Genomic DNA, 14807 nt, shown 5'->3' on the forward strand with positions numbered 1-14807 from the left:
TTGGAGTTCATGCCTGCATTTGGAGGTCTTCGTTGAGCTTGTTTCATTGGCCCATGAGCTCAATTATTTGTTGGTTCTCCTCAAATTCCTTTAGCTTTTTGTTGATTTATTTTTGATTGATATGGAGTACTGTTTCCCAATTTTCTTTGATCATTCACTCATTACTCATGACCCTCAGTCATTTACTGTATGAGATGTCCTTGTTTAGTATCTTCCATTTTACTCATCTATCCTTTGAGGGTTTTTTTTTGTTGTTGTTGTTGTTTTTCTTCCAATTCATTGTGCCAAACTTTGATTTGTACTTTGAAATTGTTTTGCTGATTTTCTTGTGTTTCCTTTAGCCATTCTTGGAGTTCCTGTTTGATTGCTCTTTGTCTGGTTTCTTTTTATTTTACAAACAATATTTCTATTTCATTTATTATGTTAAGTCAATTGCAATTCAGTGAAGACTTTGATGTAAATTGTGAAACCATATAGGTCTAAATATGAATATGTGTAAGATTAAATAAAAGAATAAAGGAATGGCAAGAGTTAGTGTAAGCATTACACAAAACCACGATATCCAAAAGGAAAATTAAACAGTTACTTTACATATAATTTAGTACATTCTGTATGGCAAAAATGCCCTAAGTCAAAAAGCAAACAATGAACTAATGAAAATATTTGCAACAAGTGAGAGAAAGCATTTTCTCATTAATAAAAGTGCTTAAAATTTCTGAGTAGAGCCAAAGAGGAAAAAAAAAAAAAATGAGTAAAATGTATAAATAGTCCCTTTCCAGGAAAAGAGAATACAAATACACAATAAATGTTTGCAAAGGGCCATAGCCTTATTCAGAACCTAAGAAATGATATTTTAAATAAAAATAAGTTTGCTTTCCATGTACTATAGATTGATATAAATGGAGACAGTTTCTTCTCATTCAACAAGCCATTTGTTCATGGCTTCATCAAGCTCCTTCAAAATACTTGTTGGGATTTCATTCTGTGCTTCTGTATCTTGGGTTTCCCCTAAGCTTTCCTTGGAGGCTTCCATTGTGTGAGTAGGTCATCTTGGTGGGGATCCCTTTGCTGATTGCTGCTTATCGTTTGCTTTGTGTTGGGGTCTGCCCATCTTACGTTCAGCTGTCTCCCCGAGGATGCAGCAATAGCAGCTCTTGTATAGCCTGTGCTGGGTAGCCTGGTCTAAACTGATCAAGGTCAGTATGAGACTGAAGACTGTGCACTAGATTGGGGTGGGCCCACCTGAGTCCAAAGAGGATCTACTTTGAGTGTGGCTCCCCTGGGCAATTCTGGGTAAGAGCGTTTGGAAGACCGGGCTTTCTTTGTGTCTGAACTGGGTGCTTCTCATTCAGTTTTGTTCGCTCTCTGGCTTTTGGGGGGTGACATCCACTCCGAATTTCTCCTAGGGGCTGAGGCTGGTGCACACTTGCCCTCTACTTCAGCTCTTCTTCAGATAGACTTTTTTTGGTGGAGGGGGGTGCGCATGGGCTGGGTAGGTGAATGCGAGAGGTAGGGTCCAAGTTGGTTGGCTGCTTCCAGCTGCACTTCCGCTGGTTTTGCCCGCCCACGCAGCTCCACAGGGCTGGCTCCACCCTTGGCCCATAACCTCCGAGCTCAGTGCCATCTCATAATGGCTAGCAGAGTGGCTTGTGACAAGCCTCCCTTAAGCTGGCCTTGCCCTCTCGGGCAGCCACCCAGCAACACCCGTGGTATATGACCCCAGAGCTCAGCCCACATCACAGGGATGTGTGTCATGGCCCTGCTCCCAGATTCGGGATTCTTTCGTTTGTTTGCTTGTTAATTTTTTTTTTTTTTTTTTTTGAGGTAGGGTCTTGCTGTAGCCCAAGCTGACCTGGAATTCACTAAGGAGTCTCCGAGTGGCCTTGAACTCACAGCGATCCTCTTACCTCTGCCTGCTGAGTGCTGGGATTAAAGGCATGCGCCACCAAACCCAGCTTGTTTGTTGATATTTTTAATTATTTATTTTTATTTTATTTATTTGAGGTAGGGAGGGGAGAGAGAGAGAGAGAGAGAGAGAGAAAGAATGGGCATGCATGGGCCTTAAGCTGCCGTAAACCAAGTCCAGATGCATGTGCCACCTTGTGCATCTGGCTTACATGGGTCCTTGGGAATCGAACCTGGGTCCTTTGGCTTCGCAGGCAAATGCCTTAACCTCTAAGCCATCTCTCCAGCCCAGTGGATTAATTCTTAAGAGAGGGAAACATAATCTTATATTTTAGGTAGTTATAATGTCATTTTCCACGGAGAACCAGAGGTGAAACTCAAATTCTTTCCTTTTGATCAGGAAGAAGCTGTTTTTCCTCACAAAGCTCTGATGCCTGCCCCATCCTCCCTTTATGGGGAAGGCAGAGGTCCAAAGGTCATCATGAAGAGGACCCATCATCAATGGACTCCAAGGGTGCTAATGCTTGTCTAGCTACCTCAGATTCTCTCGTGCATATGCCTGTGTATTCCTGTGTTTATATCTGTTTGTGTGTGGCTATAGGTGCATATTCAGGTTCATGTGGGTACAGGTGTGTGGGGAAGCCAGAGGACAGTCTCAGGTGCTGTTCCTCGGGTTCGCCATCTACTTCTTTTTGAGACAGGCTCTCTCATTGGCCTGGAGTTCAAATAAGCTAGATTGGCTGTCCAGTTAGGCACAGGGAGTCCTCCTTTGTACCTCCCCGTGTGGGAATTACTTGTGTACACCAACATGCCCAGCACTTTTATGTGGGTTCTTGGGATTAAACTTAGGTCCTCATGCTTGTAAGGTAAGAGCTTTACCAACTGAACTATCCTCCCAGCCCCTAAATTTCCATTCTCAAGTCAGCCTGAACACCAGTGTTGCCCCAACACATATTATATTATAGTGGGAAGTTTTAATCACTCCTCTTATAATTTTCTCTTTTGTATTTTAATTCTTTTTTTTCGGTTTTTCGAGGTAGGGTTTCACTCTAGCTCAGGCTCTCCTGGAATTCACTATGTAGTCTCAGGGTGGCCTCAAACTCGTGGTGATCCTCCTACCTCTGCCTCCCAAGTGCTGGGATTAAAGGCGTGCGCCACCACACCCAGCTATGTATTTTAATTCTTTTAAAGATCAACGAAGTGCATGGAGTGAACCCTCCAGATGGGAAGTGGGAGGATGGTGAAAATGAAAAGAATTTGCTTCTAAAAAGGATGTGAGCTCACTGTTCTTGTGTGTGTTTTGCATTGAGATGGGGAAGAACCCTTTCATGACAGAGACTCACACTGCCCCTTCTATCTTAATGTTCCAACTTACCCCAGTCCCTGTGACAGAAGCAGATGGCAGAAACCTTTTCATAAATGTTCAGATGCTTTAGAAGATTTGAAAGCCATTAGCTCACACTGTTATTTGAATACTGACACAGTCCCCTAAGCCCTGAAAGCAATCCTGAGGTTTGTGCAAAGAAAAACTGGTCAAAGTCTTCTCCAAGTGGCAATAACAAGTACCAAGACAGAGAAAGAGACAGGTGACAGAAGTGCTTTTCCAAGAGGTCCCTAAGAGCCAGTTTCTCCCAAGAAGTTAATTTTGTGAAGTCCAGATCCAAACAGGCAAAAAAGGAAAGGCCACCTTCCACTGAAGCCTTGCCATACCTGCACGCCACAGTGAAGGGCCTTGAAGTCGCGCTCATAGCTCACACGATCCATCTTGCTGAATGTGCACTTACAATCTGATTTGGGAGGAAATGAAAGCAGGACAGCTGCCCAAGGAGAGGGAGGGGTCCCGGCGTTTGAATTTTCTATGCATTTCTAAGATCTTTATGTCAACCCAGCAATTTAAGATTGCTTTCAGTCTCCCTGGATACGTTTTAAGAGAGCTCTTGCTGGCTTTCTCTTACGAAAGCTTAATTTATCTGCAGACAGCCCCGGTCAATTCTTTGTTTGCATTGTCTGTCGGTGAGTGTTTCTTTCTTAAGCACTTCCTTCATCTGCCTTCCTCCGTGGGCCCCGTCCGCTCCACTGCCCTGCCTTCCCTACCCACAGGACCCTCTTCCAGGCGCTCCTCTCTACGGACAGTGATGACTAATTTTTCTAGTTCTCGGACGGGAACTTTCTATGGTTTGCATGTTATGTCGTGGATTTTTGGGATATCACGTGGCTGAAACCCCCACCCCCACCCCCACCCCCATACTTTCATTCTTTCTGGCAACTCTGAATGGAAAAGTCAATAGCTTCGGCTAATCCGTTGACAATATCAACAGCATTTCAGCTTCACACGAGTCCTTCCCCTCAGAGTCACATCTTCTGTATCTTGATGACCTGAACCTGACCTTAGGGACTCTCCAAAAGCCCTATATTGATCTGAGAAAAGGCCAGAACTCTCACCAGCAGTCCAGGCTTCAGCCCCAGCCTTGCTTCTCCTGTTGTTCCTGGCGATGTGACTTTGAGTGGCTCCTGGAGCCTCTCTGGACGGTTCCTGTCTGGGAAGGAAGGGGCTGCCTGCCCGGAGCTCCAGTGTCTTTTCCAGCCTGTGGCTGCTCAGCAGTCAGACCTTCTCACCGAATTATCTCCCATGATTTTGCTCCCAGTGGGCTTTGCCCGCCAGTGAGTCCCTCTGACTCATCCTTTCTCAGACTCCGAAGGATCCAGAAGGTGACTTATCCCCTCCAGCGGGTCTGGCCAAGAGTGAATCCTCTTTCTTACTAATCTTCTGAAGAATAATTCCCTCCAGAGACTGTGGCAATCATGTCTGACTGCGCTACTCCGCGACGGCCTTGGTGGTGTCCTCATGAGGCCTGGGCTCCACCATTAGAACTGAGCTTGCGGTGGAATGGGGCTTCACTCCCACAGCTGGGCTTGAGGTCAGCTTCCCAGATGTGTCTGTCCTTTCTGGATTAGTCATAAGCATTCTAGGAACATTCTAGGAACAAAGCCCCTCTCCCTGCTCAGCCCTGCTGCCCTGTTAATCTGACTCTTTTTCTGGCTTTCACAGTTTTTCCCAACCTCCACCCTTGCTGGTCCTGGTAAGACTGATCATCAGTCCTCTTTGATCTCCTAGGAGACTGTCCAGGAGTCTAAGACTGGCTGTTCTTGGCTTGTCTAGATACTTTTAAGTGCTTTTAATTGATTTGAAAAATTATGCTAACTTTGAGTTTTCCAAGTATGTGTAATTTCACCCAAGGACACTGGCATAGCAAAGAGCCCCCAAATAAGCAACATGAAAGGAAGAGGTGAGGCCCTAAGAAGAGTTGCAGAGTCAGAAACACTGAGTGTGTGTGTGTGTGTGTGTGTGTGTGTGTGTTCCTTGAAGGACAAATGAACTGGGCATTTCTTCCCAGAAGTGGGTTGCAGGGGAATGAATCTAAATCCGTGCAGCTCTCCATTCCTCCAAGGCTGCTCTTTCCTGGCCACTCCCAGGCCCACAGGTGACCTCTAGGATAACCATGGCTTATCTTAGAGGAACTCAAGCTTTTATGGGAGAGAACATCATTCTTTTATCCCTCATGCCTTCTGATTACAGATGGCAAGGGCCTTGAACCAACCTTATCTAGTTGTCTTTAGCTTATCTTTAGCAATAAAATCCAAGTCCCCGATAGAATGGATGCCCTTAGCGATGGTGTGTGTTACTTGGTAGCTCTAGTAAGTCAATCTGAAGAGCTCAAGGACTCACACCAACAATTTTACATTTGTGATTTATGTTAGGCCATAATGATTGTGCATTGGTCAATACAGTTTTATTCCAAGTAACTTCTTTCAGGGACCAGAAAATTAGCAGCACATATTAGGAATTGCTACTTTTTTAAAAAAATTATTTATTTATTTATTTGAGAGCGACAGACACAGAGAGAAAGACAGATAGAGGGAGAGAGAGAGAATGGGCGCGCCAGGGCTTCCAGCCTCTGCAAACGAACTCCAGGCGCGTGCGCCCCCTTGTGCATCTGGCTAACGTGGGACCTGGGGAACCGAGCCTCGAACCGGGGTCCTTAGGCTTCACAGGCAAGTGCTTAACTGCTAAGCCATCTCTCCAGCCCGACTTTTTTTTTTTTTTTTTTTTTTTTTTTTAATGACAGAGAAGAAAACAAAATTGGCTGAAAAAAAAAAAAAACATGACACTTCCAAATGTTGGCTTGGAACACTTGCTCTGTCATGCCTGTTTACAGGACATTGGCCCCCAAAAGTCATCTGGCCTAGGCTGGCAATGTAGCAGAGAAGTATCCTGCCCTTACAAGAGTAGTAATTATAACGACCAGATCCTCTATCAACATAGAGGTTAAGATTTCTGGTCTGTTGAGGGATCCAAGTCAGCTTGCGACCAAGTGAGACCCTTCCCTGGTGCAATCCCAGTTACCTTGGATGATTTTGGTCTCAGTCAAGTTGCTGCCTGGGTCGTCAGGCTGCTATTCTGATTTCTGGAGCTGGGCACTGGCTTTTCCTGCGGGGCAAACCAAGCCTGGCAAGTGTGGCCCTGCAGATCAGCACCCCTGCTGCTGGAACTGCTGCTGCTAAAGCTGCCGCTGCTGGGTCTGTAGCCACTGCTGCTGAAGGTGCTGCTGCTGGACCCACCGCTGCTGCTGCCTCTGCTGCTGCTGTAGCTGCCACTGCTGGAGCCACCACTGCTGCTGAATTGCTGCTGCTGTGTCCACTGCTGCTGCTGCCACTGAAGCTGCTGCGGTGGGATCTGCCGCTGCTGCCGCTCCTGGGTCTGCTGCTGCTGGGTCTGCCGCTGCTGCTATGGCTGGGGCCGCTATTGCTGGTGTGGAAGCTGCTGATGTTGCTGTCAGGCTCTGCTCCTGCTTGGGTTCTGCTGTTGGCCCAAGTTGGCGTGGCCGGGTCCCGGGCCGCTGCTCTGTTCGCTGGAGCTGGGCTCAGGCGGTGGGGGAGGGGAGGGAGCCGCAGCTGCTCCGGTTCTCTCGCTGCTCCACGTGTTCTTCTACCTCGCGGTCTGCTCCTCCGCTGCTCGCTGCCGCTCTCCCCTCACGTTTCGCGAGTTGCGGAGAGCGCGGTGTGAGGGGAAAATCCCGCACCTGGCTTTTCCCGCGGCTGGAGCCAAACCTGGCCGCTTTTTGTTGCACTGCCGCCACGGTTGGCCGAGCTGCCGGAGCCGCTTTTGCCAGCCTGTGCGGGCTCTGGATGCTCTGGATCTCTTCTATTTCTCCGCTGCCGCTTCAATTTCCTATACACCTCACTTTTTAGTAAGAGTGTGTATTTTGCTGAGATTTTTTGGTCTTTTTTTCCCCCCTAGGCTGCTTTGGCGTGGTGCCTACGCCGCCATCTTAACCGGAAGTCGTATCCTGCCCTTACAGAGAAGCACTACACGTCACCTAGAACTGCATTCTGATGATTGTCTTACAGCGAGAAGACTCACTATGGGGAACAATGTCACCATCCATTGTATCAGGCTAATGTGGAGGACGCGTGCCTGAGGCTTTGGACAGAAATCTCTGCCCTATAAATCTGGTTTTCCCACCCAAGAGTGCTGCCTTATAGAAAAGACAGGAAAGAACACTTCCTTAGTTTCCTGTTTGGAGAGGTTGCTCCAGGGTGCCTTTTATGAGATATGGTCTGGCTTGGTTCTAACTCCTTTGAGAGTCACATACTGTGAGTTCCTTCTGTCCTCATCCTTTGATCGCAGCTGATGGCTTCGGCATTTACAAACGCCTACATTGTTCTCCTTTGGGCTGCTGCTGAGGCAGTGCTCTTGTAGCTGCAGAGCCTCTGTGGTTTGGAGCCAGGCCAGAAGACACAGGAATGGGCACAAGCCGAGACCTGGATGTCTTGGCCTCAAAACAGGTTCAGGAAGTAGAATTCAGAAGAGTCAGGCATGAGAATAAATGAATTTCCCTGCTTTCATGGTGACTCTTAAGTTAGCATTTTGCTGGCTTTCTTCAAGTGAATTTTCTTTGTTAAACTGCTTCGCTGTTTCATCCACCAGTCTTGTTTTATGGAACATGTAGCTTAGATGATGAAACTGTTTTTCTAGAATTTAAGCCTTTTCTTCAAGTCTAGAGGCTGGGGAGATGGCTCAGGGGTTAAAGGTGCTGCTTGAAAAGCCTGGTGCCAGACAGGTGGCATTTCCACCTCTGATTGCAGAGGCACGGTTTATTGGTCCCGCTGTAGTACCCATCTAAAGCCAGATGCATAAAGTGGTACACTCATCCAGAGTTCATTTGCAATGGCAAGATGCCCTGGTGTGCTCTCTCCCCTGCTTAGCTCTGTTTCCCTGTCAGCCCAATTCTTTTTCTGACTCTCACAGTTCTTCCCAACCCACTCTCTTGCTGGTCCTGGTGAGGCTGATCATCAGTCCTTAAGTCCTTTCCCAAAGTCCACCATCAGCACCATGATCATCATTTTCCTTGTTTGACCCTCCGCTGGAATTTGGGATTTGAAAGACGTTGGAGATCTCAGCAGCTTTCTGTGCCCTTTCTCCACATCTTGCACCATCCCTCACACTGTTATGGGGTGAAATGACTATTCTAATGAATGGGACACAGTGGACAGTCTTATTCCACGTAAGTTCGGCTAATGCAGAGCATCCAGTGGAGAGGGCAGTGAGTGTCTCAGGGTCCTAAACTCCTTTGCTTGCTGGTTGTGCCTTCTACGCAGTTACATGCAACCTGTAATGACTGGGCTAAGATCCCTGGCATTTGGTGTGCTCTTCTAGGCCCAGGCAATGACCCTATCATGTTTTCCTACTCTCTATCAGCTCTCTTGGTAAAGTCCCACTATTTTCAGAAATAACTTGATGAAATTCCCAAGAGAAACTACACAGAAATAAAGCCAACTCACAGTTTCTACACAAAAGACAAAAAAATAACAGCTACCAGCTTTGATAGAGTCCCTTAGGCTAGACCTTGTCCTTGGCTTTCTATAGGCGCATTAAGCAGGATGACAGTCTCCACTGTGCAGATGTGGACCCCAGGTCTTGAGAGAGTTGTGACTTGCCTAGCACCCGTAGAAGCTTGGTAGTGGCTACTTAATTCCATAGCCCATGCTTTGAGATGCAGACATGGCCTTGTCAAATGATTCTACCCAAGTGATGGATTCCGCATCAGGTTGTCTTTTCAGCAGGCTGCCATTCAGCCTTGGGTGGGTGGCTTTTACTGTCAGGGGCTGGGTTTTCTGATTGTGCCTTTGGCAGTCACTGTTCTACTATCTTTCCATTCCCCACATTATTTCAAGTGAATACGGAATTCTTTTTAAATTTGTCCTACTGTGTGCTGCATCCTCCACTGCTCTCCCATCTGGGCTTTTCCAAACAGTGTGTCAGACAGGCAGGGTCTCCACCTCTGACTGCAGAGCTATGGTTCACTGGCTCCCTAGGAACCTGGAGCTTGACTTGTCTGTCTCATCTAAAGTCCCAGCACTTTCTACCTTTCACTTTCTCTATGAATCAGTTAGGTCCCTTAATTCTTTACTTCCACTCCAACAATGAAATGAGTCACTTCTGAGGATGAAGGCTTTCAACTATTAATATGAATTAATGAGATTCTCAAGATAAGGAAGTGTTTTTTTTTTTTCTGAAAAGAACTGTTCTAACATTCTTTCTATAACTATGATGTGTATGTATTTGCTGTTTATACCCTCTTTTTAAAAACGTGGATCGGGGAAGGGCTGGGAAGATGGCTCAATAGGTACAGTGGTTGCTGTGTAAACACAAAGTCCTGAGCTTGAACCCTGTGTCCACATACAACCTGAGCATGGCAGCACGTGCCTGTAATCCCAGCACTGGGGAGGCAGAGACAGGAGGATCCCTCGGGCTTGCTGGCCAGCCAGCCTAGCTGAATCAGTGAACTCCAGGTTAGGTGTGATATCCTGCTTTAAAAAAATAAGGTGGAAGGGCTGGAGAGATGGTTTAGTGATTAAGGCACTTGCCTAAGGACCCAGGTTCAATTCCCCATTACCCAAGTGTGCCAGATGCACAAGGTAGTGCATGTGTCCGGAGTTCTTCCGCAGTGACTGGAGGCTCTGGTGCACCCAATGCTCTCTCTCCTTCTTTCTCTGTCTGCCTCTCTTTAATAAGTAAATAGATAAGTAGAAATATATTTTAAAAAATAAGGTGGAGAGTTATTGAGGAAAGTCCTTGATGCCAACCCTGGGCTTCCACAGGCACATGTACACAGACACATTACCATGCCTACTTACATGTACACCTGTGCACATACACACATGCCTATCACATGCACAAGTAAAAAAAAATATATATGGTGAGCTCTATCTCAAAGGAAGAAGAAACATTTCTTAAGTGTTGTAATTGTGTTAAAAACATCTGCATTCATGAACTGTGGCTCTCTGTCAAAATGTTCTGCATTTCCTTAGATACGAAGAGAATGATTACTTTTCGAGATAATTCACTGGAGTGTCTTTGTTCAACTAGCATCTGCAATAACTCCCAGATAAGCTTCATGGACAGAGAAAGTCTCATTATGCAACCATCCTTGAGCAAGAGGCCCTGGGGAATTTCTCAATCAGTAGTGGCACAGGTGAGTTCCTGACTGTTTGGCTAGCCAAATCAGGTTAGTCCTCTTTCCATACATGGCAGCATTCATTTAATATCTTTAAATTTCTACATGTCAGACATATATCCAAGTGTGGGGAGTGTCAGTGAGCAACTCCAACATATACCCCTACCCGCCCAGGCCTCACCCTCTGATATTAAGTATCAAAACAACTCATTTTCACACTTGGTAGTTTTTAAAGGCTAAGTCGTTCAAAACTATCAGGCATAAATTTATACATTACATGCTTTTCAAAAGGCCTTAGGCACTTGTCTTAGCCAACTTAACCTGTGACTACATTCCCCTTTGATGTGTTTATTTATGAGTCAAGATTTCATACAGCCCTGGCTGGCCTCAAATTCGGATGTAGCCAAGGATGACCTTGAACTTCTGATCCTCTGTTTTCCACCTCCCAAGTGCTGGGGTTGGAAGCATATGCCACCACACCCAGCTAAACTGCAATTCTTGACAGGTTTTTGTTATGTGTTGTCCAATTCTGATCTGATTAGACATCTGCAAAGTCATACACACTTTCTTTGAAACAGTATGCTGTGGTGGGGTGTGGTAGCACACGCCTTTAATCCCAGGAATTGGGAGGCAGAGGTAGTGCCATGAGTTTGAGGCCACTCTGAGGCAATATAGTGAAAAAATAAAAGCAGTGTGTTGGTTACATCTTCAAATAATAAGCTCAGTATGCTTTCACATGAAGTGCATTTGCTCTTAATTTAACATAATGAGCCTAATTAATAACCTAAAGAAAATTCCCATTCTTACAAAACACTACTGTTCATACAAAATTTTGTAAGTATAGGGAATGTAGGATATCTATTATATCTTTTAAGGATCCAGAAGTTGAAGAACCATGGGTTATGTTGTTTCAAAGTGTGCCTTAATGGTAGTGAAAACTGCTTCCTGGCTTTGTGGATACCCTATATCTGACCTTTGAACTCACTTTGTATTCAGTTAAATGGGAATTTTATCTTACCTTTTTTGATTCTTTCTCCATTATAAGACATGTAGAGTTTGGATGCTATTAATAGAAAGGTAGAAGGAGTGCAGATGTTCCTCTAGGACAGGGCTTCTTAGAAATTTTCCACTCATTGCAGATGTTCCTCTACAACAAGGCTTCTTAAAAATTTTCCACTCATGACTCCTTTTTACCTGATGAATCTTATATAAACCCAAGCATAAAGATATATTTAAACCCCAGCTGAAACTAAGAAAAATTGGCGAAACAAGCAAGGGTGCTGTTTTCCTGGTGAACCAGATACCAGCACAAGGGGGAAGGAGATCAACACAGAAAAAAATCAACTCCTACCAAATCAGACAGAGACCCAGAGGCCCCCAACACCTCATCACTGAAGCAGACCAAAAATGAACCCAACATGGCTCAGGGAAATTTTGCGGAAGAGGGGGCAGAAAGAATGTCAGAGTCACATGTTGGGTCATGATATGCAGAGACTTTTATCTTACCAATGACTATGGGCTAACTCCATAATGCATGACCCATACACCTCAACAAGGAAGGGCCAAGGGGAGGGGGTAGATCACAGATGAGCCTAATAATGGTACCAAACTGACTGTATTTGCTGAATACAAAACTAATTCATAAAAAAAGTTTAAAAAGATATAGTTTAAAATATACAAAGCAATCTTTTACTGATAATAAATCATTGAAATTTATTTTAAAATCATTATTTTTATACACATAACTTGATCGTTTATTAAAGACAAAAGCAAATCTACATCTGAGTAAGATGGACAGTCTTGCTAACTTTTATATAATGAATTCAACCCTGGCTAAATAGTTGATACTGCATACATGGAACATCTTCAGTAGTTTTCAGGATTGATTGATATATTTTGATTCTATAATTGTCAATGCTGAGAATGCTGCTTAGCATAAACATTTAATACAAATGACAAAATGTTTAGGGACATTTTAGAAATAGTTGGAAATTTTGTCCCAATCTCAAGACAAAAGTTAATGATTTATTTTTATTTTTATCTATTTTCTTATTTTGAGAGAGAGAGAGAGAGAGAGAGAGAGAGAGAGAGAGAGAGAGAGAGAGAGAGAGAGGGAGAGAGAGGGGCAGATAGAGAGAATGGGTGTGCCAGGGCCTCTAGCCATTGCAAACAAACTCCAGACACATGCACCACCTAGTGCATCTGGCTTATGTGGGTCCTGGGGAGTCAAACCTGGATTCTTTGGCTTTTCAGGCAAACACCTTAATTACTAAGTCATCTCTGTAGCCCTGATTTTATTTTATTTTTTAAAAATTCTTAAAATATTTTATTTATTTATTTATTTGACAGAGAAAGAAGGAGGAGGAGAGAGAGAATGGGCATATTAAGGCCTCCAGCTACTGCAAACAAACTCCAGATGTATGCACCCTCTTGTGAATCTGGCTTATGTGGCTCCTGGGGAATCAAACCTGGGTCCTTTGGCTTTGCAGGCAAATGCCTTAACTGCTAATCCATCCCTCCAGCCCCTGATTTTATTTTTAAATCAAACTCAAGTCAGGAATCCAAACAGCAATCTCTAAAACCAAACATTCTAACACAATGCAAGGCAAAGATAAACTACTTTTCTGCTTACCTGCTGAAGAATGATGGTAGGAAAAATCCCAGAGTCTCTGTTTTCAGTAGTTAAAACATTATGTTTCCATGACAGCAGAAACAGTAGAAGCCCTGCCGTCCACAGCATATAATAATCTCAAGTCTGAGCTGAGGTGTTTTGGGCAATGTTTGTTGGCATTGCATGGTGTGATGGCTGTGTGGTGCCAGGCTGTGGTGAAGTCACGCAGAGCCACACAGGCAGGCTTTCCCCGAAGCACCTCACAGGCATCACACACTTCGTTTTCAGTTAATTTCTGGTCATTGCTCATTCAGAGACCTTTGCCCACTGACAGCTAGTTCATGATTCCCACAGTACCTATAGGGGTTGCAACTCACAGTTTAAGAAGCAGGACTTTAGAACACCCTTGACCACTGGATGAGAGCTCTATGTGTTCTACGTCAACCATAAGCAACGAGCAGACCCATTTCTTAGTGTTTGCCTGTATAAATGAGATGGTTTCTGAAGCCCCTTCTTGTGTTAACCTTACAGGGTTCCACTCCATACTCCATTCTTTTGAACTAGGGAACATGAAAGGTTCTCATTTTTCTCTCCACATTTTCTATTTCTTTGCCCATATTTATTGTTCTTTTAAGAGTTTGGTCTTATTTTTATTAATACCAACAATCTATACTTTTAGTAATAAAATATTAAAAAGCCAAGTGACTCTCCCTCAGTTGATGGACAGCTGTATGAAGAGACAATGGATGTATAATTGTGGGGAGAACATGGTGGCAGCTCATTAGTTTTAATGTAGGATCTACTGGCATCTACTAATTCTTGCATGTTTTAACTACTCAAAAATATTGTAAGCATGATGTTTTACAGCTCTCACATCCACTGAGACCTCATGGTCTTATGGTTGTAATATGTAGATCAACTTTGTTAGACGTAGTTCACTGAAGATTAAGAAGAGAGACCTACAATATTTAAAGCATTTTAACATGTAGTTCCTCAGGAACCTCTGCGTGGGTGTCTTGTCAATCAAAAGAAATCAAACCAGGAATTCCTAAAATAAATCTGTGGTCAAAAACTAGACACAAACCAGAGCATACAGCAAAGGGACCTTTTTGATGCACATACTCATTCTGGCTAGAGAGCTGGACCTATCATTGTCATAGCCAGGTGATGGGTGTAGTAGTAATGGTGTGTTTCTCCTCCCCAAGTGTGATTGGGAAATACAGGAGAGGAACACTCAGCTAGCTGAGTGTCTGTTTCTGACCTGCCAACTACTAAGGTACTTCAGCCTGTCCATGTGCTCATCTTGGCAAGCAGGTTCTCAGGCCCTTTACCAGAGAGACAGGAAATAATGACGACAGAAGTGGGCAAGCCCAGACCCCACATGAGCCTCCTCTGTAATTTTGGATTGTTCTAGAAACTAGACCATCAACTCTAATTATCTATGCCAGGAATCATGTGTATAATAGGCTACATTTCCCAACAGCTTGCTTCCACCATGCCCATAAGAACAGCTCAGACCTGCTCCACGGGGCCATTAATCTTGGCAGCTGGAGAGGGTGAACTCATCTTAGGCATAGGCTTCTGTAAACAAATGGAAGATCCACTCTTGTACGCGTAGACCTGGTCCAGCGATGTCATTGCTGCCAAGTCTCAGCCTTTTGCAACTCCACGAGAAAGAAGTGACACACTTTCACCTTACAGTCGATCTTGGTCAGATAAACTTAAGTGAACTTCTAGCTCTCTTCCCCCTTTCTGCAAATTCAACCACTAAA

This window comes from Jaculus jaculus, chromosome 5 (assembly GCF_020740685.1).
Source record: "Jaculus jaculus isolate mJacJac1 chromosome 5, mJacJac1.mat.Y.cur, whole genome shotgun sequence".
In the NCBI taxonomy this organism is placed as follows: domain Eukaryota; kingdom Metazoa; phylum Chordata; class Mammalia; order Rodentia; family Dipodidae; genus Jaculus; species Jaculus jaculus.